General features: G+C 40.4%; 1 protein-coding gene across 3 annotated transcripts in view; it reads right to left on the bottom strand.

The window, feature by feature from the left end:
- Nucleotides 1-27,379, bottom strand: part of RALYL (RALY RNA binding protein like) — a 655,965-nt gene that overhangs the window by 448,229 nt on the left and 180,357 nt on the right. The window contains exon 1 of one of the 3 annotated variants that reach the window (XM_030553369.1): nucleotides 10,728-10,748. The exons of the other annotated variants lie outside the window; for them this stretch is intronic. The gene's annotated coding sequence lies outside the window, so the exon portion shown is untranslated. Of the gene's footprint in view, nucleotides 1-10,727; nucleotides 10,749-27,379 lie in introns of those variants that run through there. 3 annotated transcript variants of the gene reach the window in all.

Genomic DNA, 27,379 nt, shown 5'->3' with positions numbered 1-27,379 from the left:
CTGCTACTTAGAACACAAAAAGTCCACACAACCAAACAATGCCCAGCACTTTGTGTAGACACTTCCACTTGCATAACATGCATGAATAAACACTAACATTGGATTAGCATGCATGGCAGCAGAGAATTATGATATCAAAAACATTGCAATTACATGATTGGGTAATTTTTTTTCCATATTTTTCACAGTTTTCAGTAGTGATCATGACCAACATGAGTCTTATTTGTTCTAAACATCTCTAATAAAGCATCACCTCCAAGAGCTCTCTAAACTCAAGGCAATTATTGCTCTATTACCATAATACAGACTAAAAAGTATAACAAATTGCACTTCTCTGAAAAGTGAGTAGGTAAAAATGGCTAACGTACTCAACAGATCTGCTTCATGTGTGTATTCAGAGTTATAGCTACTGAGAAAATAAACTTTTGCTGCTTTTTACTCCTGTTAGCACAGCAGATCCAAGACAGGTAAGGAGGAATGAGCTGGGTTCTATTCCGTCTCATGCATTGTATGAAGAATTATTTACACACCGTTACATCTGTGAAAACCCAGCAAAAAAAGTAGGGGTTACCTAGCTGTCACTGAGGGCATCATCTGATGAAAATGGAGTTGCAGATGTAACTGAGCCTAATTTTTCCTATATAAGAACTGGTTATTTTGTGAGAAGAAAATCATCTTGGCTCTCAGAAGCGGGGCAAGTTTGCTGGAGCTGTCATTTAGAAAAGACATTTCCCTTGTCTGTTAAATACACTCAGTTTACAAGAGTCTTTGAGACACAAGCCACTTTTAAGATGAGAACTGCCCTTCTAGAGTCTCCCAAGAAACATCCATTTATCCCTCTCTGAACGGTTAAAATCCATGTGCATTTTATATAACAACCTGGTATATGGATTGTGCCAGCTCTTTTCCAGACCCAAAGTGCAGAGTTTGGTCAAGAGACCAAAGGCCTAGCAAATAGTAATTAGCTAAGAGAAAGCTGGGGTAAACAGATAATCTTGTTTTGCTAAAATAGGCCTGGTCAGCAAATTGCCAGGTGTTGGAGCTAAGAACTAAATAATTGTGTCTTATTCAAAGTTGCAAATTGAACAAAGGATCTCTGTTTCTATTGTGTCAGTCTCTTCTGTAGAGAACGCTCTTCCCACAGATCCAACCTTGAGTTTATGAAAGTTGGAACGTCAGTATAAGATATGGCATCCTTCCACCTCTCTTCCCAGGGACCAATTCCTGCCTTAAGACATAAAGGGGACAATCTTTATTGCCATATACTTTCACTTTTTCTTTGCTTTAAAGCCTAGGAATGTTCCTGTTGGACAATCAAAGGACTTGCTTCATTCCTATGAACCCCAAATCAAGATTCAATATATATATTTTATACTAATAACATTTTATCAAAGTATTAATTAAATGTTAACTTGCTAACTTAAGCCCATAGGCAGAGACATTATGTAACCTTTTAACCATTGGCTAATGTGCTATCTTGTCTTGCTGCAAAACCTACCCTGGGGTGTGGAACTGCCTACCCCGTCATTTTCCCCCGTCCATGGAAAATCTGTATATTCTATTGTAAACAGTGTCTGTGAGCCTAATAAGCCAGGTGACATTACTCCGCCAGCGCGGTGTGTAATAAACTTCTATGCTTGACCTCTACACGGTGTGGATTTATGTCCTTCACTCTCTATGAGTTAATTGAAGTATTTGTTATATTATAGAATACTAATAACCCTGAAAAAAAACCACTGTGCACATTTGGGAATTCAGGGCTGTCAAGGTTGCCAGAACAATATTGCTAAGGAACAAAGTCCTCTGTTTAGCCAAACAAGTACAGCACACGCACTGTAAATACAGGCTTTCAAAATGTATCTGCAATAATTCACCTCACTAAGTGGGAAGGTAATTTGGGGAATACCCATTCAGCCTCCATTAATGACCATACATACGTTGGCCTTTCAGCTGTCAGCCAACTAGTAACAACTGTTGTAGTTGCATGTGTGTTTTGTGAGGTATACCCCAAGAACTAAACTGAGAACACCATCAAATGGTAGCACTTTTTGGTCGCCACTAACCTGAGCTTATTTCAAATTAGTGATTAAAGAAATAAAGATGTTGCTCTCCCAATCAACACAGTACTTCACTAGAAAATTCATTTCCATGCATCTCAAAAATTGTTTTCCAGTGCATTTAACTTGATAGAGTAACATTTGGTGAACTATATCTGTGAGCTCACTTTAAATACTGTCTTCCTAACTTTAGCAGCGCCACGACAGTCTTTTTGCAGTTTTATTGTACCAAAGACAACTGTACAACACTGCTTCAAACTTCTCACTTCTTTTCTTTGACCTAATCCTTTGACCTCTTCTCCCTCTAATGTTCCCCTCCATCATCTCATCTGATTTTATAACCTTCAGCTTCTCCTCTTCTCCTCCTATCCCTAAGTCTCGACAACTTTCTTCCCCTTCCTTCCTTCTACTTCCTACAGCTATCTGATAACATCTTGGAAAACAGAAAATACAAATAATAGCATTCAATATGGTTTCATGAAAAAATAGGTTGTCAAATGAACATCATATCATTCTTTGATGAGATTATGAGTCTAGTTGACAAATGTAACTGTATTGACATAACATACATTTCCTTAGTCTCACTCGGCATTCTGATTTAAAAAAAGAAAGCACTATACAAAGTTAATCTGGCATATAGTTATTAAATGACTCAAAGATGGCTAATAGATCCCAAAACCATTGTCAGTGGAAATTATCCACCAGTGGTCTGTTTCTAATGAGGTGAGTCAGGGGTTACTACTTGGCCCACTGCTGTTCAATACTTTTATCAGTGGATTTGGAGGAAAATACAATGTTACTGATATTTGCAAAGAATATAAAGATTGATTGCATAGTGAACAACAAATGAAGACAGATCATTGATACAAAGAAATCTGAATCTTTTAATAAACTGGGTGCAGACAATCATGTTTTCAAACAGTTAAACTCAAGATTATATATCTACGAACAGAGTATGTAGGCCAGACATACAGGATGAGGGACTATATCGTGAGAAACACCAACTCCCAGTGTGATGGTGTGGCATAAAGGGCTAACATGATCCTTTGATGTATAAAGATGATAATATCAAGTAGCAGTAAGCAGGCAATATTATTTTCGTATGCAGCATTGGTGAGATTCCTCCAGTGATACTGTATCTGGTTTAGGTCTCTGTACTTTAAAAAGGATGTTGAAAAACTGGACAGGGGTCAAAGAAGAGTGATAAGAATGATCTGTGGTCTGGGAAACATGTCTTACAATGACAGATTAAAATAATTCATTTTATTTAACTGAAGAGACGTTTCAGAGGTCCATAAAGTATCTAAAGATGAAAGAGATATCCAATCCAAAGGTTCTTTAAACTAGCAGACAAAGGCACAATACAATCCAGTGGCTGGAAGTTTAACTTAGCAAAGTTTAAAATTGACTTGTGACATAAATGTTTAATCAGTGAGGGTTACAGGACACTCTTCTCCATCAATTGGAAATTTAAAGTCAGGATAAGTTTTAACGTCAAAATAGGATGTCTTTTTACACAAAGTCAGCTTCATGCAGAAATCACTAGGGAAATTATATGCTTTCTGTGATACAGACGGACAATGTATTAGCTTAAAGATCTCATCTGGCCCTAAAAAAAGTAAAGCACAGTAAAATAAGTGCAAAAGGGGGCACAATCAGCTTCTCTTCCACAACCAAAGTGGCTCCCCAGCAGTGGAGAGTGCAGTTCTGCTCTACAAAGAATGAGAGTGTGTTGCTGTGTGCGTGGGGATGGGGGGAGGAGGGAGATAGGAGGAGGAGAAGAGAGCACACACAGAGAGTTCACAATCTTCACAGCATGGAGCATAAAAGCAATCAGAGTGGGAACTGGCTGGAGGCTCCACTGTTACACTAGTAGATACTACCATGACGAAAAGACACACACAAAAAATCCAAACTGGGCAATCAAACAGGAACAAAAATGGATTGTTCAAATAATACCTGTCCAACTGGCCAAGTTGGCAGAAAAAGGCTGGATTTTACTGAATTTTTTTAGTACAGGAAAAATTAAGAAAAAAAGAAGAAATACTTGTACAGAAACTATTTCCAGTGGCAAAGAAACTAAAGCTTGTATCTCAGTCAGTGGCACCAGAGCTTTGAAGTAAACACTGAGAATTCTATTTGATGACGAGGTGCATAAAAATCCAAAAAATAATAATGATTAATTATACAACAGGGTTAAATAGAAAAGGAAACTTTAAAGCTTGTAAAACCAAAAGTGTTCTGTTAATTCAGAAGTGGATTAGAATGTTCAAAGTGCTTCGGGACTCGACACCATGTAAAGGCTGATTTATACTCCAGGCATCATAATGCCTACCTACTTCAGAATGACAAATAGCACTGAGCTGAAATCTCAATGGCAGCCCCAGAGCACTAATAGCAAATGTCTTCCATCTTAATAGCTGGGCTTCTGCAATTCTATTCACTTAAAATTCTGAGCATTTAACACTTCTTGTTGCATCTAAATCCAGATACAAAAACCTTCAAATCAAACTATTTACCTCAAGTGAAATCTGCCTTGAATAATTCATAAGCAGCAAGGAAGCTAGAAAAGAAAAAGCTGAAGAGGGTTTTAATGAAGTCCAGAGTTTCAAAAATAGTGGTATAAAAGCTATTCTGGATCTTTTCTAACCCTATGAAAAGGAATATCAGTCTCTGTAACAATGAAAGATCCAAGTTTCTTCTTCTCAGTGACTGATGCTGCTAACAGAATCACACAGATTACTGCAGAGAAAGGGGCTCTACTTTAAGATGTAATACCTGATGAAGGATCTGAAGTGTTCAAACTGATTTTTATTCTTCCTGGCTCTGTGAAGAAGAATTGATCCTTAAAATTGCTATACTAAGCTGCAATTCAATTAGAATAAAACATGAAAGTCAAGTAAACACACTAAGCTCAAGACTAACATTATAGCCCCTGTCTGGCAAAGCTACTACAACTTGCAGAGGCTTAGAGTGGAATATTAGACACAATCAGCTATTGTATATCATAGCTAGCCATTCCACTGAGAGTAGGCAGGGTCTCTACTTTGATGTTTCAAACAAATCATCTCTGCACAACAGTTATTTGGTTGATTTCTCTAGGATTTCTACTTAGCTGTTGTGCCAATGACAATAGAAGAGTAATAGATTTTGCATGGTGAAAACAACATGCCATCGGCTGAACTACAATTCAATATGGAAAGAAAAAAGTTCTGAAGTATTTATATCAGAAATGTGAAAGTGGGGGCAGAGTTAGAAATGGAGACAAAAGTACAAGCTTTTGGAAATTTAAATAAAAAAAATGCTCCTTTCAATTTTGTCTTAAAGTATTCAGATTGGTACTATTAATACACCATATAGAACCAATCTATGGATGATCTGATTACCCTAAGCCAACAGAAGCCATTTCACCAAAATACTTTTTTACATCACTTAAGACCACGTACATAAGGAAAATTACTTCACTTGTACTCTAGTAAGACCTTCTTGACTTCTACTCATAAAACACTTTGGGCTGTAGAGTTAAAATGTTCCTCTAGTTTAATAATTAGAGTATCGGTCTTGCTTTTGCAGATGGTGAAAGATACCGTTACAAACACTGATTCTCCCAGACAGTGTTAATGAAACACAGAAATATAGTACTATTAAAGAGGCTCATGGGTGAGGGAGAGGAGATTATTTCTTTCAAATTCTAAAACATGTATTAGCCTACTTCTCTCTGCTGCTGAGTCCAATACAAAATAAATTAACAGGAAAAAAATTCTGTAATCTTTTATAGTGTTAAAGTTAACTTTGGAAGCATCTCTTTGTGCTGATTTCTGTCACAGCTTCTTTAAAGTTTATTAAACTTTTAAGTGTAGTATGATAATCTGACACATTCCACTTTAAACACTGGAGAGGAAGGATATTCCAGTGGATAGAGCACTTGCCTAGGGTTTAGGAGATCTGAATTAATTCCCTGTTCTGTCAAGGACTTCCTGAGTCACCTCAGGCAAGTTAACTTATTCTCTCTGTGCCTTATTTTCATCCCCATCTCTAAGATTGGGAAGATTTGTACTGCCTTACCTCATAGGAGTGTTGTAGGGATAAATACATTCAAAACTGTGAGACTGTCATACTAAAGCAGTGGGGGTGGGGAGAGAAAGGTGTATCTTTGATAACCAGACAGACGCACACTGGAAATTTCCATGGAGAAGTGTGCAAGGGGTTCTGAATGACAGAAGTCCCGGAGTGCACAGTTTTCCAATATGAATCCTGAGGCAGGCTGCCAGAGCTGCTCATGGCTTCACATCTTACAACATGAACATCAGAAAATATAATGTATTGTACAGAGATCCTGACTAAATTAACCACACAGTGCAGGAGTAGAGAAATTAGGATAAGGAAGGAAATTGCAAATAGGGAGAGAGTTGTCCTAATATTACTAACCCTTTTTAAAAAAGCTTAAATATTTTCTCAAGTGAACTAATCCTAAAGTGCAGAGATTTGGTCTTATTTTGTTTCTCTCTTCAGGGAAAGGTAGATCACAGAACTACTGTAAATATCTGTAAATTTGTACCCAGGGAATAATCAGGAATAAAATAACAAAGGTGCCACTGCTGTTGGTCAAGAATACTTGTAACTAGCAGAACACACCTAGGAAATGTCTTTCATGGCAATAATTGCTACTGAGATATAAGACTCAGATTCATAAGCACCAAATTTGTTTGTAGTTTCAAAGAGAAATAAAGAAACAGAAATGGACTTCTCCTAAAGCTTTTCTTTCTGCCTACTTTAGTTCCTGCAGCACATTACACACAGAGAGGAAACAATAAAATAGGAGCTCTCTGAATATAGGAACGCTCACCAGTTTGCAAAAGGAGATTGTATTCCTTTTGCATCTTACTTGTTACAGGGGTTTTGGAGCAGAACAATTTTAAAGTGATCCCAAGTAGAATCATTGATGAACTAGTGTATCAAGTCTGAACAGTGAAAACACTGCATTCAACGTTAGTTTTAAACTGTGAGGTAATCTCAGTGGAATAGCATACTGGGGTTGTAACTCAAAGGATAATTTTTTATTTGTTTTTAATATGGAGATGCTCAGCTCTGGGGAGATAGTCTCATCTTATTTAAAAGTTCAGAGGAATTCATAGGTCTGGCAGGCCCCTGCATTGTAAGGATTGGTGATTTGAAGATATAGCTTTCTCACATTCCCTTTCAGATGTTGGAGTAGAAAGTGTTTGTTACATTGGTTATACAAAGGAGAGATTTAGACAATATCTTCTCAGGGGTTGGACTATTTTGTAGCCACAAGTTTCTAACTCTAATTTATTGTCACTTGTCCAATATTTGATGAGCCTGCCAAAGTTTTGCACATTTCACTGTAGTGAGACAATAATCCCACGAGTCTCTCCCACCCCCATCTGACAAAGAGCTATACCAGACACCTAATAGCCAAAGGACTAAACCTACCAGCCACCAAAGTCCAATGAGGAAGATGGGTGGCCCCCAATGAGTAGATTCCCAGATGAAGAGCTATCATTTCCCAAATGTAGGGAAAGGGAAGGTGCTCCGGTCTCTACCAGGGTGATATCGCTGGACCTTTCTTGGAGGTTCAGGCTTTCATATCAGCTTTTAGCTAATAGCTGATGAGTTTCAACATGTCCCTCAGCCTCAAAAAAAAAAAGTGTGTGGGGGGGGAGAGGGAAATAACCGCACAACCTTATGCTATACATAGTGCCAAGCTGCACTGCTTAAGAAAACACAAGTAGATATTCTGCCTCTTGGATCTACCTGACCCACTCAGGTGAAGCACATTCACTGATACACCCTTTTAAGGGGTGCACACACTCCTCCCTGCATGTTGGGGTGCTCTGAAGGTCAGTTGAGAACAAGGCAGTAGGGATATGACCTTAACTCCTCTTACTCCTTTCTTGCTCTCTTTGTGATGCCAGCATCTCTGAGAAAGTAAAGTGGGAGGAGCCCCTGTGCTTCCCTGAGCACAGGAACCACACATTTCCACAGTGGACAGAAAGAGGCTCCTTGCAGTCTCACTCCCCAATAGACATCAAGGACTAAGCATAGCCAAGTCCCTGACTAGCCCAGTACTAAAGGTCATGGACTGCAAAATTCCCTGCAAGGATTCATTGCATGAATTTACTAAAATGCATTTTATGATAGTTAAGATTAAAATACATGGACAAAAGGCTAGAGTGAAGTGAATAAATATGGACTAATCGCACAGCACCATTTATGTCTCTTCCTACTTTCCTACTGGGAAACTAGAGGAAAAAATCAAGTTGTGAGGGGATGAGAATTGCTAATGCCAGCACTTTCTTGATTATGCTCTACTTTGTCTCTTTGTAAGTGGTTGCATGCTGATGAAATTTTCAACTCTTTCACTAACAACCTATTTGCAAAGCAGGAGTCTCTTCTTTCACTGAGTAACTAAGTACAATTGTCTATAAACCCTGCTGAAATAATTTTGTTGACTGTTAGTACTTACCATTTTCCACTCCTTAGTAGCATTGCTTTTATTGTACATGCAAAGTTAAAGGCTGCATGGTAGTCAAACGGCCACTCCTTAGTAAAGGTGTAGAAAAAAACTATTGAAATGTATTTTTGTGACTGTCATGGTATAATTCCCCCCTCTGAACCTTAGCGTCCAAAAGATGGGGTACCAGCATGAATTCCTCTAAGCTCAATTACCAGATTAGTACTTGTAGCGCTGCCACCAACCAGGAATTCCAGTGCCTGGTACACTCTGGTCCCCCCAAAACCTTGCCCGGGGACCCCCAAGACCCAGACCCTCTGGATCTTAACACAAGGAAAGTAAACCCTTTCCCTCACCGTTGTCTCTCCCAGACTTCCCCTCCCTGGGTTACCCTGGAAGATCACTGTGATTCAAATCCTTGAATCTTAAAACAGAGAGGAAAATGCACCTTCCCCCTCCTTCTCTCTTCCCCTCCCAGATTTTCCCTGAGAGAGACAGTAATTCTAACACAGAGAGAAATTAACCTCTCTCTCCCCCTTCCCTCCTTTCTCCCCACCAATTCCCTGGTGAATCCAGACCCCGTCCCCTGGGGTCTCACACCAGAATAAAAAAAACAATCAGGTTCTTAAACAAGAAAAGCTTTTAATTAAAGAAGGAAAAACAGTAAAAATTATCTATGTAAATTTAAGATGGAATAGGTACAGGGTCTTTCAGCTATAGACACTGGGAATACCCTTCCAGCCTAAGTATACAAGTACAAATTAAAATCTTTTCAGCAAATACCAATTTGAAATCCTTTCAGCCAAATACACATTTGGACTCCTCCCATTCAAATACATATTTGCAAATAAAGAAAACAACCATAAGCCTAACTCGCTTTATCTACCTAGTACTCACTATTTTGAATGTATAAGAGCCTGTATCGGAGAGATTGGAGAGAAACCTGGTTGCATATCTGGTCCCTCTGAGCCCCCAGAGTGAACAACAACCAAAAACTAACAGCACACACACAAACTTCCCTCCCTCAAGATGAAAGCATCCTGTCCCCTGATTGGTCCTCTGGCCAGGTGACAGCCAGGCTCACTCAGCTTGTTAACCGTTTACAGGCAAAAGAGTGATGAAGTACTTCTGTTCTATTAACTCTTACTTATCTGTTTATGACAGTGACATTGGCTAACTTAGAGCTTAGTAAACTGCCTTCCTAAGTTGGCACTAATAATGAAGGAAACCTGAAGAAAATGGTATTTTAAACAGAACTTTGTAGCCTTTTCATCAAGTGACCTATGTAGGAAGATACGTTCCTCTAATATCTTAGATAATTAAAGCAAAAATAAAACCATATTAACATACATATCCCACACAGGTATTAATATTCAGGACCACTTCACCTGCACTGTGACCACTAATCTGTCTTCCGAAGAACTACTACAAGAATACCAAGGGTCTAGTCTTACAATCCTACATCAAATAATCCTTCCTAATCCATGTGACTGACTCCCAAACCTTTGAGAAGCTTCAAGGAGCAAAATTTGATACACAAGTGCTTACATGCTTTAAGACATACTTAGTACCAACTACTTAGTCGCAGAGCTAATAGTATAGCAGGGGGGCAACTACCCCTGCTGCAGCCCCTACATGTACATATGGCACCTTTTCAAGTATATTATGCAATTGACAAAAGGAGATGTACAACAAGAACTTTCATATGGGGCTGAAGAATAAGCCTGCCTTACACTTGCCCAGCAGCAGTGGTTCCTATTCCGCAGGGCTGGGACCAACTTCTTGTTCCATGCATTCAACATGGTGCACGGGTTCACATGCTGCTGTATCCCTGAGCCCCATGTTGCATTGCCACCCGCTCAAATTTGGCCTGGCCAAAGGATGGGCCAAACCTGAGTGGCGCTGCAACCCATGCCCCAAATTGCAATGTCTGGGGTGGAAGCCAGGTCCAGCCCCACTGACAGGAGTTGCCACTGCCAGATGAGTGCAGAGTGGGTTCACTCTCCAGCCCACCACTGGTAACCCATTAGCCCCTGCCCTTGGCTGCATAACCTAGTCTACCTCTGGAGCTCCTGGCTGCAGTTGAACATCCGTTTAACAGCAGCACAGAAACTAGACCCCAGGGCCTAAGCAGAGACTTAAAATGTTAAAAGCCAACAAAATAGCAAAAGAAGTAAAAAATACAGAAATCCTACCTCAATTCTGATAAAAGTTATGTGAGGTTACTCTATGGAAGGTAAATATCAATACCTGGAAAGACAAGACAAGGTACCAGATAAAAATTATACCATTTGAAATAAAATGTTTTATAATAATACTGCATCATCTATTTATAAAAAATGCACTTATCAGGGATTCCTCTTGGTACTGATTTATATACAGTGCTTATTTCCAATAAAGGCCTCCAAAGGACTTTACAATCACTGAATAAAGTCTCATTATCACACCCATTTTACAGATGGATAAACTGAGCCTCTGACATTTAAGTCATTTCCTCTGTGGTAATATGGCAGATTGGGGATTATAATCCTGAGTCCTAAATTCCATGCCACACAAACAGCAATTATAACATAAAATAAATAAATAAATAAAATAGATCACCAGTATAATCTACACTGCATCCAAGTCCAGCAGCCTACAGAGAACATGACAAATGTTAAAGAAAATTATAACTCAACCAATCTCTTAAATACCAGGAAACATGCCAAATAAATAAGGCATTACTAACACTTTATTCAAAGGGAAAAGAAAAATGCCTTGAAATAAAACATATTGCAAATATAAACAAAATACTAGGCTGTCACAACAGGGGATGGTAAATGCAGACAATGTTCCCCTTGTTTTGTCCTGTGTTCATCTCTTACCTAGGAAACATTGCAAATATGTGGTTATTGTTTTTAATATTAAATTCCCTATATGTTTGATGGTTCAGCATCATTTGAAGTAGAGATGTATGTATGAAGTAAACATTGTATAGTTAGTAGTCCTGGTTTTGACTCATTAACGACAACTTTAATCTGTTCATATTTTATTGGCTATTTGAGCCTAGAATCCAGTAAACACCCATAAGTAAAAATGAAATGACAATTCACCTGATAAATACAGTACATACAATCTTATTTAGGTTAACTTTACCCCAGCTTTGAGTTATTCACTGTGGGCACAAAAACTATGCAAATTCTGACTCATTCTTCAAATTTGTTCACAGAGATATTGAATTTAACTTGCAAATGTTGATAATTCAATCCATCTCAGAGTGATCTGTCTAATTAATGCATTTTCATTGTACATCAGTATATATTACATGTAGAGTTTTGCAAATTGAAAACTTCTTTTGAAGTGCTAAATTGTGAAATAGCAGAGAATCCTTTGAATCTTGCAAACAGAGCTTTGTAAGATATTTTCAGGCTCTGAAACTCTTCAGCTCCATCTCATTTTTCCTTAATACTCATTTGCTACTGATAACAATTTATGGCTAATTTAAGCAGGAAAAAAATTAGATAATTAAGCTGTTATTTTGTGCACTGCATGACATTATTACAAATGAGAATCTACTCTCCCAAGGAGAATAAAAAGAATGTAGGAGCCCAATTATTTGTAATAAAGTCTTTGATTTCACCAGTCATATTATTTGGTTATATTTTAGACCAGAAAGAGAGCATATGGTCCATCTGGGTCTATGTCTAGTGATAATACTTTGAGATGATTCTTCCTCCTTCTAAATGCTGTTTTAACTCCTTAAAGTATGTTCATGATGGAAGATTCTATTGCTGACTTTGATGGTTAATGTATGCCACAGACCAACAGTTGTAGTAGGACATATCTCCTAAATTCTCTTAAGATTTGATCCAAAGCCCATTGAAGTCAATGGGAGTTTTTCCTTTGACTTCAAGGAACTTTGAATCAGGACTATAAGGCCAGATTTTCAAAAGTACTCAGCACCCAGCAGCTTGCTGAGAACAATGAGTGTTCAAAAAAGTGCAGATCGCCAACCCTCTGAAAATCAGTAGTCTTCACTAAGGCATCCAAAACTTTACAATTAATCACTTTTGAAAATCTTAGCTATATGTGTACATTCTGTAATTAAAGGGGGAAAAAAACAATTATGATTGAATAGTTAAGAACTGAACAGTAAGGAAATCCCCAGGCTTATTTTTGCATCCTTGTGTGTATGTGTTATAATCAGAGTTAGCTGACATTTTTCATTCATGAAGCTGGTTAAAAAGCTGGGTGGGTTTTTTGGTTTTGGTTAAAGAGGACTTTTAAACTTTATTTATTTTATTTTATTTTTGCCACCCATCCTCTCACACCTTTCTCACCACCTCACTTTTCCTATGGGGAAAGAAAGAGGCAGGCAGTGGGGGAGAAAAGTTTGTTAGAACCCTATACTATAATTTTCTTGAAAACCATTGGCACAACCTTTGTCAGGTGCAATTCAGGGGATTGCAGTGTAGCTAGCGTCCTCCATTCCATGTCCACTTAGTCCATGCTATAACACAGGTAAACCATATGTGGCAACATTAAGTAGCAGAGGTTGCAAGAGTCAGGGAGAACTACTGGGGCTCTCTCGCTCTGGTGACCTCAATAAAGAATCTTTGAATATCTCTAACAAACAATGACTTGTCTCTTTTCTAACCCAAGATACAATATGGGGATCAGATTGTTAACTACAAAGCTAACATAGCTGAAAACTTAAGTAGTCTATTTCACTATTAGTCTGTACTACTTAGGCCGTAATATTTTTGTACGTTTGGTTTACTATGTACTTTTCACATATATGCACCCAATGGGTGAAATAGTAGCTAGGTCAGGGGTGGACAAACTTTTTGGGCCAAAGGCCACATCTGGGTGGGGAAACTATGCAGGGCTGGGGTAGGGGATTGAGGTGTGGGAGGGAATGTGGCGTGTGGAAGGGGGTGTGGTGTGGAGGAAGGGTTCAGGGTAATGGGTTGGGGCCAAGGAGGGGTGTGGGCTGTATGAGGGGCTCAGAGCAGGGGGTTGGGGTGCAGGAGGGGTGCAGAGTGTATGAGGGGGCTCAGGGCAGGGGCTGGGGTGCAGGAGGGGTGCAAGGCGCAGGCAGGGGGCTTATGGCAGGGAGTTGGGGGGAAGGGGTTAGGAGGGCTTTGGGCTCCAGGGTGGCAGTGGTGCGCACTGAGGCCAGAGCAGGCTCCCTGCCTGCATGCCCTGTCCCCGGCCCTGCACCGCTCCAGGAAGTGCTGTGGCCCCTGAGGGAGGGGGGTGGAGGGCTCCATGTGTGCTGCCCTTGCTGTGCCTCCAGGTTCCCTTTTCCTGGCCAATGGGAGCTACAAGGGGTGGTGCCGGCCATTTCTGGAGAGTGACATGGGGCCTGTGGCACCACTGGGGGCAGTCCCTCGAGCTGGATCGAAAGCCCTGAGGGGCCAGATCCGACCTGCGGGCCGTAGTTTGTCCACCTCCAAGCTAGGTGAATAACTGATTTTTTCAGTTCACTGGGAGTCCCAAAATGTTGGTTTACAAAAAAACAAACAAAAAATCTCATTTTAGGGCAAACAAAAAGGCGTGTTCAACCTGACCGAAAACATATTAGGTGTATTTTTTAAAAAAGCAAAAGAAATTTGGAAGTGAATGGTCTAGATTAGAGTCACAAGAGCAGGAAGAAGAGGGGGGCACCAGTACCTCCCGCTCACACCTAATAGTCTAGTGGTGAGGGCACTCACAGGGATACAGATCTGGGTACAAGTCTGGAGCAGAGACACTAAGGCCAGGCTCTGACTCAGTTCTGAGTCCAAGCCCCCTTTCCATCCACACAAATCAGTTTGACTCAGGTCAGCAAACACTCAGAGACCAGGTCCTAGGATGTTAGTAGGAGGATGGGTCGGAGCCCAAGTCCCACTGTGACTTGGGTTTAAGCCTGTCATTTTGCAGTGAGGATGCAAGTTAAGCTGCAGACCTAAGTCAGAAAGTCTGTGTAATGCAGTATGAACATGTTAGCATGGCTGCCAGACCCAGGTCCAGCAAACGTAAGCCCAGGTTCACAATGGAGTGCACATGCTCAAGCACAGCCTTGGAAACACTGAGTCCAATGTGTCTACAGTACAGTGTAGACATAGCCTTGGAGTCTTAAACTCTATGACTAAGTCCCTGCTCCAGATACCCTCTGGCTCAAGGAATATGTCTACACTACGGGATTATTCCGATTTTACATAAACCAGTTTTGTAAAACAGATTGTATAAAGTCGAGTGCAAGCAGCCACACTAAGCACATTAATTCGGTGGTGTGCGTCCATGGTCCGAGACTAGTGTCTATTTCTGGAGCGTTGCACTGTGGGTAGCTATCCCGTAGTTCCCGCAGTCTCCCCCGCCCATTGGAATTCTGGGTTAAGACCCCAATGCATGAGGGTGCAAAAACAGTGTCGCTGGTGATTCTGGGTAAATATGGTCACTCATTCCTTCTTCCGTGAAAGCAACGGCAGACAATCATTTCACGCCCTTTTTCCATGGATTGCCCTGGCAGACGCCATAGCACGGCAACCATGGAGCCTGTTCAGCTTTTTTTTTTTTTTTTTTTTTTTTTTTTACTGTCACCATATGTCTACTGGATTTTGCTACAGATGCAGTACTGCAGCGCTACACAGCAGCATTCATTTGCCTTTGCAAGACAGGAGAGACGGTTATCAGTTGTTCTGTACCGTCTGCCATGCCATTGTAAATTGACAATGAGATGACGGTTATCAGTCATTCTGTACCATCTGCTGCTGTCATGGGTGCCCCTGGCTGAGGTCGGCCAGGGGCGCAAAGACGAAAATGGGAATGACTCCCCGAGTCAATCCCTCCTTAATGGTATCTAAAAATAGAGTCAGTCCTGCATAGAATATGGTGCAAGTGTACTACAGAACCAGTGTACCAGAGAACCAGAGAGCACAGCCGCTCCATGTCAGATCCCGCAGAAATGATGAGCTACATGCCATGATAGGGGGTGCCCCTGCAACAACCCCACCCGTTGCTTCCCTGCTCCCCCAACCCTCCTGGGCTACTGTTGCAGTCTCCCCACATTTGTGTGATGAAGTAATAAAGAATGCAGGAATAAGAAACACTGACTTGTTCGTGAGATAAAATGAGGGGAAGGAAGCCTCCAGCTGCTATGATAGTCCAGGCAGGACATTAAATGGTGCGGGGGAGAGGAGCCCAGCATCCCGCTGCTATGATAGTCCAGGCAGTACAGAATCTTTTCTTTACACATGAAAGGGAAGGGGCTGATGGAGCTCAGCCCCCAGTTGCTATGACGAAGACGGTTACCAGCCATTCTGTACCATCTACTGGGAATGACCAGGAGTCATTCCTATTTTTACCCAGGTGCCCCCGGCCAACCTCACCTGAGGCCAGCCAGGAGCACACACGGGATGATGACAAGGATGGCTATCAGTCCTTTTGTATGGTACCATCTGCCACCGGGGAAGGGAAGGGAGAGGAGGCTGCTGTTCACTGCCACTGCACCGTGTCTACCAGCAGCTTGCAGTAGATATACGGTGACATTGAAAAAAAGTCAAGAAACGATTTTTTCCCCTTTTCTTTCATGGGGGGGGAGGGGAGTAAATTAACGAGCTATACCCTGAACCACCCCGGACAATGTGTTTGACCCTACAGGCTTTGGGAGCTCAGCCAAGAATGCAAATACTTTTCGGAGACTGCTGGGGACTGTGGGATAGCTGGAGTCCTCAGTACCCTCTCCCTCCCTGAGCATCCATTTGATTCTTTGGCTTTCCGTTACGCTTGTCACACAGCACTGTGCTGTGGACTCTGTATCATAGCCTGGAGATTTTTTTAAAATGCTTTGGCATTTTGTCTTCTGTAATGGAGCTCTGATAGAACAGATTTGTCTCCTCATACAGCGATCAGATCCAGTATCTCCCGCCCGGTCCATACTGGAGCTCTTTTTGGATTTGGGACTGCATCGCCACCCGTACTGATCAGAGCTCTACGCTGGGCAAACAGGAAATGAAATTCAAAAGTTCGCGGGGCTTTTCCTGTCTACCTGGCCACTGCATCCAAGTTCAGATTGCTGTCCAGAGTGGTCACAATGGTGCACTGTGGGATACCGCCTGGAGGCCAATACCGTCAATTTGGGGCCACACTAAACCTAATCCGATATGGTAATACTGATTTCAGCGCTACTCCTCTCGTTGGGGAGGAGTACAGAAACTGGTTTAAAGAGCCCTTTATAGCTCTTTAAAGGGCCCTGTTGTGTGGATGGGTGCAGCATTAAATTGGTTTAACGCTGCTAAAATCGGTTTAAACACGTAGTGTAGACCAGGCCAGAGAGTGAGAATGACTTCATAGTCCCGTGGGTAGGGCACTCACTGGATGACGAGAGAATATCCTGGTCCCGTTCCCTACCCAATGACTAATTATTTATGCAAAGTAGAACTTCATTAACAGGAGAGAATGAAACTAATCTATGCCACCTAGTCTTGTGTTCCTTTGAAACTGGGTCTCTGACATCCCAGGTGAGCATCCTAATCACTGGGCTATAGGGTGGACTATCACCTCCTCCTCTATTTTGTGAATGGCACCTAAGTTGCCTCGTGAATAAAAAAATTGAAATGTTTCATTCTGAAAATGTGGAAATAAACTGTTTCAATATTTCTGATTTTATTATTTTCGAACATAATAGTTGGCCAACATGGGGAGGCTAGCCACGTGCCCCCCCTACACTTGAGTACCCACCCCAACCACCCCCCTCATCTGTCAGAGCCCCAAGCCCCCCCTTCCCTTCCCTTCCTGCCCCTCCCCTACAGCCAGAGGAGCCCCAGCTGAACCACCCAGGACCACCCACTGTGCCACCTGCTGGCCTCAGTGCTAGGCTACCAGCTGTCCCCAGCCACCTGCTGGTCTCCAGCCAAAGCTGAGCCCCCACTGGCTTTGGGGGAGAGGGTGGAGTATGGATGGAGCGAGGGCCTGGGTTAGGGGAGGCATAGCCCTTCCTACCCCGCCAGCTGCACAATCACCCCTTTCTCCCTCAGGTTGCAAGTTGTCTTGAGAATACCATTTCCTCCCTGGCTCAGAACATTTGGATAATGAAGTGACAGAACAAAGTAGGGAATAGCTGGAGCTTGTCAGATAGAAGATTCTGTCAGAGTGAGGGAGAACGCATTATTCAAGTACTGAGGGACAAGTAACCTCATAAGGTTTCAATGTTTAGAATAAGCACATCTTTGTATTTACCCACGAAAGCTCATGCTCCAATACGTCTTAGTCTATAAGGTGCCAAAGGACTCTTTGCTGCTTTTACATATCCAGACTAACACGGCTACCCCTCTGATACTTGAATGTTTAGAATAAAACTTTTCCCAATTTCTGGATGTCTAGCTAAAATGTAATGAACCATAGGTTCACATCCCTTTGTATTTTTGTTGGACAAAACCATACAATTAGTTTTATAAGGATTCTGACTTCGTTCTCTGTTAGTTATATGTTCCTCAGACACTCATCAAGCATTCTGTCTCAAAGTGGAAAGACCAATGGAATTACATTAGTCTTTTTTGTAAGCCATCTTTGTGAGAACTCTAAAAGGCTATATCGCTGGCATGAATGCTTCAGATTTGGTTGGCATATTCTACGCACTCAGCATGAATTATTTTAACAGGCTAACTTTATTGTGGAATCTCTTTTTTTTTTCTTTTGAAAAGCTGCAGTTTCTTTTAATTGGAGAAAAAAAATACAGCCACATCATCATTATATACTTCTGTGAATTCCTTTCATTTTATTTTTTTTGCCATCAGATAGAATCACTATAACAGATGAAACACAGTGTCAAAGGAAACATGACAAAAGATAAATCCTTCCTTCTTGTATCATAGTAGAGACAATGCTGTAGATAAAATTTGTAAAGAAGGGAGAAATCATTCAGATATGTTTTTGACTTATGAGAAAAAATATTTTTCTCTTAATACACATTCTCCTTCAGTCAAAACTTTGTTACTTTTTATCAACTGTTCTGTAAGAGAGTTAAAAGGTTAGAATACTATAACATGTGGTAACTGACTAGCCCCATTTAAACATGTTACTGGGATCAATTTACAACATGTAGATGAAACCTGAACAGATTTTAATGATTATCAACTGAATTGTTTTCACATTTTTGTTGTCATGGGAAGATTATTAAATTAAAAGTGATTTTGACATGCAATACAATATTTGGCTCTCCATAGTTAAAGCTTAATGGTAGGTTTTCATGATAAACCTGATTTTGACCACCAGCCTCATAAGCCTAACTTTGTTTATACTAAACCAATAAACCTGAAATTGCCCATGTAAAGTCTTAAATAAAGCCTTTTTCTGCTAAGTTTTGTCAAGTCAGGCAAGTATTGGGGAGGAGGCTTAAGAAATTAGGTAGCCTCATCTCAAAGATTTTATGGTCTGCCAAAATGCAAGAATTTCCTGAATGAGAAACTCCAAAATTACAAGTGGGCCTTAGTAAGGACTATCACATTTCAGTAAGCAGGTTTTATTTTATTTTTGGAGAGGAGATGTTTAATGATAGAATTCAGTTAAAGAGACTTTTGTATATACAGGGGGACAGAAAGGTACAGTTTGTTATAGGAATGATTCATTATGACTCAAAAGTAGTTGTGAAACACATGGATAGTTTTGTGAAAAGAGTATTTTTTCATTGTAAATAGATATGTTCTAATCGTTACTAGCTGGCAACAATGAATGTGTCTTTAAGGAAGGTTATTAAAAAGTATAAATGCAAAACAAGCTTAAAACCAGCTATTTAAAGCAAGCTTTCCTGCTTGCCAATTTCAGTTATGATTAATATGGTGATTTAAATCTATCCACTTTGCATGAGTGGCTTAGGAGAGAGTGGTCAATGTATATGGCAAAAACAAATAGTCATATCTCAGACTCATAGCCTCAGCAGAGGTTTAAGAACAGTGAAGGCTTGGCTCTGCACTTTTTCACCCGCTCCAGACACAGAAGCAGCAGCAGAAGGAACCACCCACTAGTTCAGCAGACAAACAGGAACAGAATGTCAAAGTCCTATTTTGTGATCTTAATAACTGGGGGTGGGGGGGAGAGACCATGTTGTTTCCTCATTGTCCTGATAACGTCCATGGTGCTTAGTCTCCAAATCTTTCAGATTCTAAATAGAAAAAAAACAAAATCTGAAGCACTGTTGCTTATTCATTTCAAGTTTATACAAGCAATATTCAGTGAAACCTGAGAAACCTCAATTTTTTTTTGAGAGAGAGACAAACAAAAGTCTCTTAACCTGGCAAAGTAGCACAGGACACTAAAATCTCCATGCTTCTGTTTTTATGTTCTTGGTTTTTTTTTTAAAGTTTCAGTTTAGTGTATCACTGTTGGATTTCATGTGTCCGTATGCTAGAGTTAGAATGAGGAGAGGTTAAACATGAACCCCTGCTGAAATTCCAGGCTGTGATGAATGCTCAGGATAGAAATGTGCCTTTGTAATCCTTCTGTTTGAACTTGTGCCATAAGAATAATGTTCCATTTTCTATCCATTATTTTAATTTATTGAATGCTGAGATTGTTTTCTTGAGGAGGGGAAGGATCCACAGGAATTTATTTTTCATGAATTGTTTTGGGTAAAGACACTAATGTGAGAGTACTTATCTATATGTACTTAAAGCAGATTATTATTTTGTGCTTATCACTGACATAATATAGAGCCTGATTGTCCTCTTCCATAGGACAGCCTCTGGGAGGGGACTTGTGGAAATCACTTTGAGGGGACGCTGGGGATTTCTTCCATTTTGTTAGATGAGCTAGTGGTCCCTTCTAGACTTCAACTCTATAATTATGCTCTATCTGGGGAGGCTATGCCACAGAAACAAAGGTAAGATTTCATCCCCCACAGAATAAACAATGGTTCCTTCTTCAAGATTTTACATATCCTCAAAGGGTCAGGGCCTATGTCAGGTTGCTATCAGGTTCTCAGTCATGGGAGAGATCGTTTCTCATATTAGCAGTATCACCAGAGTTACTCTCTGGTAAAAGAAAAAAAATCTCACATGAGCAATGGTTGAAGAATTGCATTTGTAATTGTTCAAGACAGTCATAATACTCACGCCCACCCCAAAAAAAACCTAGAGGAGACAAAATTAATCAATTGATCTTTTCCAAGACTCAAGAGTAATCAAATTTCATAAAGAGATCATCATCATCTTTGTCTCTTGCATTGTTAGCACTTAACCCATATATTTAACCTGTTTTGATTAAAAAAAGAAGATTTAGTCTTATTATAATCAAAGTTATTTTTTTTTGACCACAAATATATTTTTGACCATCAAAACAGTCTCATCTCTACAGGGGAAGAGTGTGGCAATGCCTACACCAAGAAAGTCAGTTTTTCAGGGCAATAAATTTGTTCCTATCTGCTTGGATCACCCGGGCTAACTCAGGGAAAATATAAATGGTCCTTTCTTGTTGGGAAAACAGAACTTTTATACTCTCTTTTTGTGTGGGGATAGTAAATATATACAATCAATATTTTAGGTCCCATGTGTGTTTAATTTTACTCATGAAAGTCATGCTATAATTCAGCCAAAATACTCAGATGAGCTAATTTATGCAGATGCTTAAGTATTCGCAGGAATGGGACATAATCCTTTCTTCCAGGTTAGGTTTTAAAACTTGTTAGGAATTCCAACCGTATTGGAGATGCCCCATCCGTTATTATGAGTGTCTCATATTCAGTGTCAAGGACTGATTATTCTTATGGGGCTCCCTCTGAAAAAAAAAAGTTACAGGAGCTACTATTTTTGTAAAGAATTTACCAAGTTTTAAGGGCGAGATAGTAAATGCATTATGCACTTACCTATGAATGGGTTAGTGTGGAGAGGTGCTCTAGGAAGGACTTGGCCTACTTGAGGCACCACTCCAGGTTCCGACTGTGCAATATGGGTGTGCATGCTACATCATCCTTTTTCATAGGAAGCATGCACCCTGCTGCAGGTCTGGCCAGCACATGGGCTAGTAGAGGTTTGGGAACAGGCAAAGCCCTGACTCCACCCTGTTCCCTTTGTGATAATTTGAGCTGACAGGGCTTTAGGACAGAGCAGTCGATACACTCTCTCTCCAGTGCCGAAACTACTAATTTGTCTGGACTTGCACAGTGAGTGGTACAACTCCTTATTCCCTCCTTTGCTTGCACACCCACACTAAGACCTGCCACTATCTAACCCTGAATCTATGTAGCTGCTCATGATCTCTAATCACAATCACTGGCAAAACCTTTGCAATAGCAATCTCTGATTGACAAGCATTAGATCCATCTGATACATTTTTCATTTCCCTTCAAGTGCATCAAATCTCCCCTACCTTTGATGTAATCTATGTTCAAGAGAATCTACTGCAGAATCAAGTGTAACTTCTGAATCTTTAATAGCTTGAAGCAAAGTATGTTGTCAAATCTTGATTAAATTTCTGTTCAAAATGGTATCTCAAGTATCAGAAGCTCCTCCTACTGGACTAATGTTTGTGATGCAAACATCTGCAATCCTTTCTTAAGTCCCCCTTGTTTCCATGATCACTACAGCTTCTTCGCTCCCTGATAAATAAAATAAATTCCTGTTCAAGCCATTCTTTAGAAATGCCTCTATCCTTTTCATTTTTCGGGACCATAAACGTTGCATATGAATTTTATATACAGACACGTTTAAAGGGTTCCAGTTCATGACTAAGACTTCGAGGGATTATGGTAATACAAATAAAATAAATAAATAATGTAACATATGCACATAGACATAACATATACATGTTACAGAGCAATAAATGAAACAATTTACCTGCCTGGTGCAAACTATAGGATTAAGCCCAATTCACTCAGAACTCAAAATAAAATAAAATAAAATAAAAATCAGTGTATCAGGAGAATTCCCTGTGGTATCTAAAGTCAGTACGCATTCTCAGTTATACTGTATAGCATATCAGTGAAGCCTACCCCCACAAAAATCACTGAGCTTCTTATACTCAGTTGAATGTATCCTTAAACAGACATTCCAATTATATAGAAAAACAATATTGATTGCAATGAAACTACTCATGTGAGGCTGGGTATCTGAAGGAAGCACCTATTAAAATCAATCACACAAAAAAAGCATCTACTATAGTAATAGCTCAACACAAAGTTTTGACTGTTCTAACAAATAAGCCAAAGCCAAAATATATTGCTCTATATTCTGACAAAAGCAGATCCAGAAGAGTCTGGAGAACAAAGTCATTAACAAAACAAAAACAAAAACCACAAGGAAAAGAACTGTCAGAGCAACAGAATACAGAGCAACTCAGAAGAAGTTGTAATGTTAAAGTCCTTCAGAGCAACAACATCGGGGGCCAGATCCTCAGCTTTTGTAAGTTCATAACTCTATTACGGTCAATGGCACCTTGATTACACCAACTGAGGATCTGCACCAGAGTCCGGGACTTATACTTGAGAGAATGCCATCAGTAAGGTGGAATTCAGAAGGCTCAAACTGAGTTTTATGAAAAATTGCTATATCTCACAGACACAGATCAATTGGAACAGTGATACTCAGCCCTCAGGGGTTCAGGAACCAAATTATTAATCAACATTACCCAAAAGAGCCACAGTAGTGTGAATTCATTGTTTCATTTACTATAGTACTATATATTCATATTTAATCAGCATGACAAGGGAAATATCTATCTATATCAATATGTTTTCTCACAGCAAAATGACTGACCAAGTATTATTATTTTATCAACTATAATTTGTTAACAACATAGTAAAAGCTTCCTGACTGGTTAATAATTAAACCACACAGTGTTTTATTATCATGCGCTCCAAAGAGTTGCAGAAGACACATTAAAGATCCACTTGCAGCTTGCAAGCCTCAGTCTGAGTATCACTGAACTGGAGGCTGTTCCAGAGCGAAAAACCACCCTATGAACTAAAAACCAGCCCGCAGTCAATACCCCAAAACATTATCCTGTATATTTTAGGGCTGGCTACCACGGAGCCTTTAGCAACAGCAGTCGGGAATGATGAAGATGGCTTTCATTTAAATAATAAGAGTTGCTATTTATCCCTTTAGCCTGGCTGCTAACAATGCCTTTGAAACTTAAAGCTGAGTTCTATGCCCATATCACATTTTTCTCCACTTTTGCATCCTCCCTCAGATTTCATCTTCCACTGGCTAGGAGATCTTTGGAACAGTTGCCTAGCCTGTTCCTCCCTTCAGGCAGTATGGATTTCCATCCCCACTCTGTATCATGTATAATACTCTGAATATATAGACATTTTATGCTTGCATGAGCCTATCAGTCTTTAGTATTTTGGTTCACTTGTGATTTTTTAATTGTTTCAATTAATCAATCATTTAGGTAAATGTTTGGGTCTGTCAACACTAATGTGTGTCTAAAAGTAGATTCAGCAAATATACATGTATACAATATATTTTCTGATAAAAAGCTAAGGAATGATGACTACTCTATAGATACCTAGTACACTTATGCTTTTCAGCCTGATCCACTGATTATGTAAATTAATTTAAAGACTTTCATTGATTTCAGTTGGGCATTGTATCAGGCACTTTAAACAAAGAGCTTCTTGTGGTGATTTTGGCTTCTACTTACTAGTTAGAACAGTCAAAAAAATTTGTTCAGCCATTACTACTGTAGACACTTTTTATATTCGTGACTGTTTTTAATAGGGTACAGTTCCTTTATAAGAGGAAGTGGTTCTGTCTACTTCATCACTCATGCACATATATCTGAGTGGGAATTCCTATAGCTACTGTATGCTTTGGATTTTACAATAACTATCATTGGAGACTATTTGTAAGAAACAGAAAAATACTGACTAAGGTGTTTTTTTTTCCTTTTTGAATCCAATGAAATTTAAATTTGCCCCCTTACCGGAAAATGTGCTAAGCTAGTCTTTTCTCTCCCAAGAAGAATATGCTTTTATTGCTTGAGAGGAAGAAAAAAAAACCTTTTCCATAGTTGAGATTTCTTCCACCTTCCTCTTCCATATCCAGTATGTCAAGAAAAGTTAAGATCAATGGATGTCAAAGAAGAACAGAGAGATAAATAACTGGCAGATATTTGTAAATCGAGTACATATATAATATTAACAATGTTTAGGCAGCACATCACTCACATACCTATAAATGGGCCCCACAGCAAATGTTTTTTTCCTTTTAATTTAAAACTCATTAAAAACACCCTAGAGAATAAAAAAAATATTTTACAAAAACAAGTGCTTAAACATACAGTTATGAACTGGGGAAATCCATGTGTACTAATTTAACTACAGTGAAGATACATGAAAAAGTGATTTGTGTTTACAGAAATTATCTCCAACAGGATTGTGAGCTATACGCTAGTCACTGAATTCAGTCTTTCCTTCAAAACTGTATCCAAGGTCCACCTGCACTAAAGGGGCTGCCCATCCCTCCCTGCCGTCCCCTCTATTTGGCACTGGTGAGGCCACATCTGGAGTATTGTGTCCACTACAGAAGGGATGTGGACAAATTGGAGAAAGTCCAGCAGAGGGCAACAAAAATTATTAGGGAGCTGGGGCCCATAATTTATGAAGAGAGGCTGAGGGAACTGGGCTTATTTAGTCTGCAGAAGAGAAGAGTGAGGGGGGATTTGGTAGCAGCTTTCAACTACCTGAAAAGGAGTTTCCAAGAGGATGGAGCTAGGGTGCTCTAGCAGGTGGTAGATGACAGAACAAGAAGCAATGGTCTCAAGTTGCAGTGGGGGAGGTCTAGGTTGGATATTAGGAAAAACTATTTCACTAAGAGGGTGGTGAAGCACTGGAATGGGTTACTTAGGGTATGGCTACATTTGGAATTTCAAAGCGCTGCCCCGGCAGCGCTGCCGGAGCGCTGCCGCGGCAGCGCTTTGAAGTGTGAGTGTAGTCAGAGCGGCAGCGCTGGGAGAGAGCTCTCCCAGCGCTGCATGTAAACCACACCCCTTACGGGTGTAGCGTGCAGCGCTGGGAGCCGCGCTCCCAGCGCTGCTGCCCTGATTACACTGACGCTTTACAGCGCTGTATCTTGCAGTGCTCAGGAGGGTGTTTTTTCACACCCCAGTTGCAGCGCTGTAAAGTGTGAGTGTAGCCAAGGCCTTAGGGAGGTGATGGAATCTCCATCCTTAGAGATTTTAAGGTCTAGCTTGATAAAGCCCTGGCTGGGATGATTTAGTTGGTGTTGGTCCTGCTTTGAGCAGGGGGTTGAACTAGATGACCTCTTGAGGTCTCTTCCAACCCTAATCTTCTATGATTCTATGACATGCATTTAAGAGAATTCCTTGCAGTTACTGGATCTGTACCTGCATTTGAGGGACTGCACATCACCGCAACTTGATAAGGACATACCTGACCTTTTGAAACTTACAAAAATCAACATTTGTAGTAAGACTGAGTGATTTCTTTTCTTTTTAATTCTGTAAATAGTTATTAGGGAAAATGTCACTGGCTGTGTTCAGGGGATTATTAGTTTTCCCTCTCTTGTTGTCAAAGGGTGAATTGAAATCTCTGCCTGCTTTGTATTTGGGGTGGGGGATTAAGAACACACTACAATCCATCTCAGGCTGTGCCATTTTAAAAAAACTATGGATTAAAATCACAGTGTTAATCTTTAAGGAGCTATTACTTTGTTCCTTTCCTTCTTTAGAAAAGGTCTCCTAGAGATAACTGAAGGCCAAGGGACAAAGAAATTCATCAGTGCATTTAGCACTTTCTGTGAATAGTCTAATACAATATAGCACTGGCAAGAATAGGCTTTCCCTTTTTTAATTCTTTCCTTCCATACTTCCCTGTTTCAGCCACTGCAAGAGAGGCTAACTGTGATGATGATCAATGGGCTTGTGTAACCAGGCCCATTTTCACCCAACCCACTCTAAACGAGACTCCAGACACTAAGCCCAACGGATGTCACCTCTTCTGGGATCTGCTTTGTTCACACAAAACTCCATTCTCAAAGCTAGTCATCTCTCTTGGGTTCTAGTCTGTTCAGAGGTTATGGTCACTGTTTATATTATTTTATACACACACACACTTTTCATTCTCTGGTCCTGTTGAGGGTTCTGGTGACCAGACTGGTCTATTGCAGACTGCCAGTCCTGCCTCCTCAGATCTGACTGCTCAGGCCCCAGCTGGATCCTGGAGGTCTGTTTCATTTCCTTTATATTAGGTGGCTTCAGTCAACTGCAGCAATGAGTCAACAATGGCTTAGTTCCCCTTTCTTATCCAGCTTCAAAGTCACTCTAACTGGGTAGATATGTTAGAAAGTGCTGCCAGCCTATTACAGCATCCTTACATCAAGGTTCCTTAAAGCTCTACATCATATTGATTTCAAGGCTAAACTAAGGCAACTCAGGACCCTAGGCATACACCAAGGATTTTCCCCACTTGGAGTGGAAGCAGAAGGGTTCTTCCCTCCCCCCTTCCACCCACCTGCAGAAATAACAGAAACCCTCCCCACACACACGCACAACCTCAGGAGCATCAAGGATGAAAGCAGTCCCCCAGCACTTAACCCAAAAGCAGATGTGCATCTACTTGTATGGGTAGGCCAGGCTCCCCGTACTCTTGTCCTCCCACCACACAGAATCCTCAGTTAGGATGGTGTTGGCAAGGCCACCTAGATCAGAGGTTTTGGAGTTACTCCACCATTGAGAGAGACAATGTAGTTTCCGCACATCTAAGAACTACTGTTTTATGCTCTCTGCAGACTCAGGGTGATGTCCCTTTATCAGGTACATCTGGCACACATTTTCAAGTTTTCTATACAACCATTAAGAGAAATGAAAGCTGTAATGCTGACATAAATGTCTTGGGCAATGGCCCTATAGGTCCATGCCTTAATCCCAC

Source organism: Gopherus evgoodei, chromosome 2, assembly GCF_007399415.2.
Source record: "Gopherus evgoodei ecotype Sinaloan lineage chromosome 2, rGopEvg1_v1.p, whole genome shotgun sequence".
Lineage (NCBI taxonomy): Eukaryota > Metazoa > Chordata > Testudines > Testudinidae > Gopherus > Gopherus evgoodei.
Note: the sequence above shows the minus strand (reverse complement) of the source record. Positions and strands in the feature narration are given on the sequence as shown.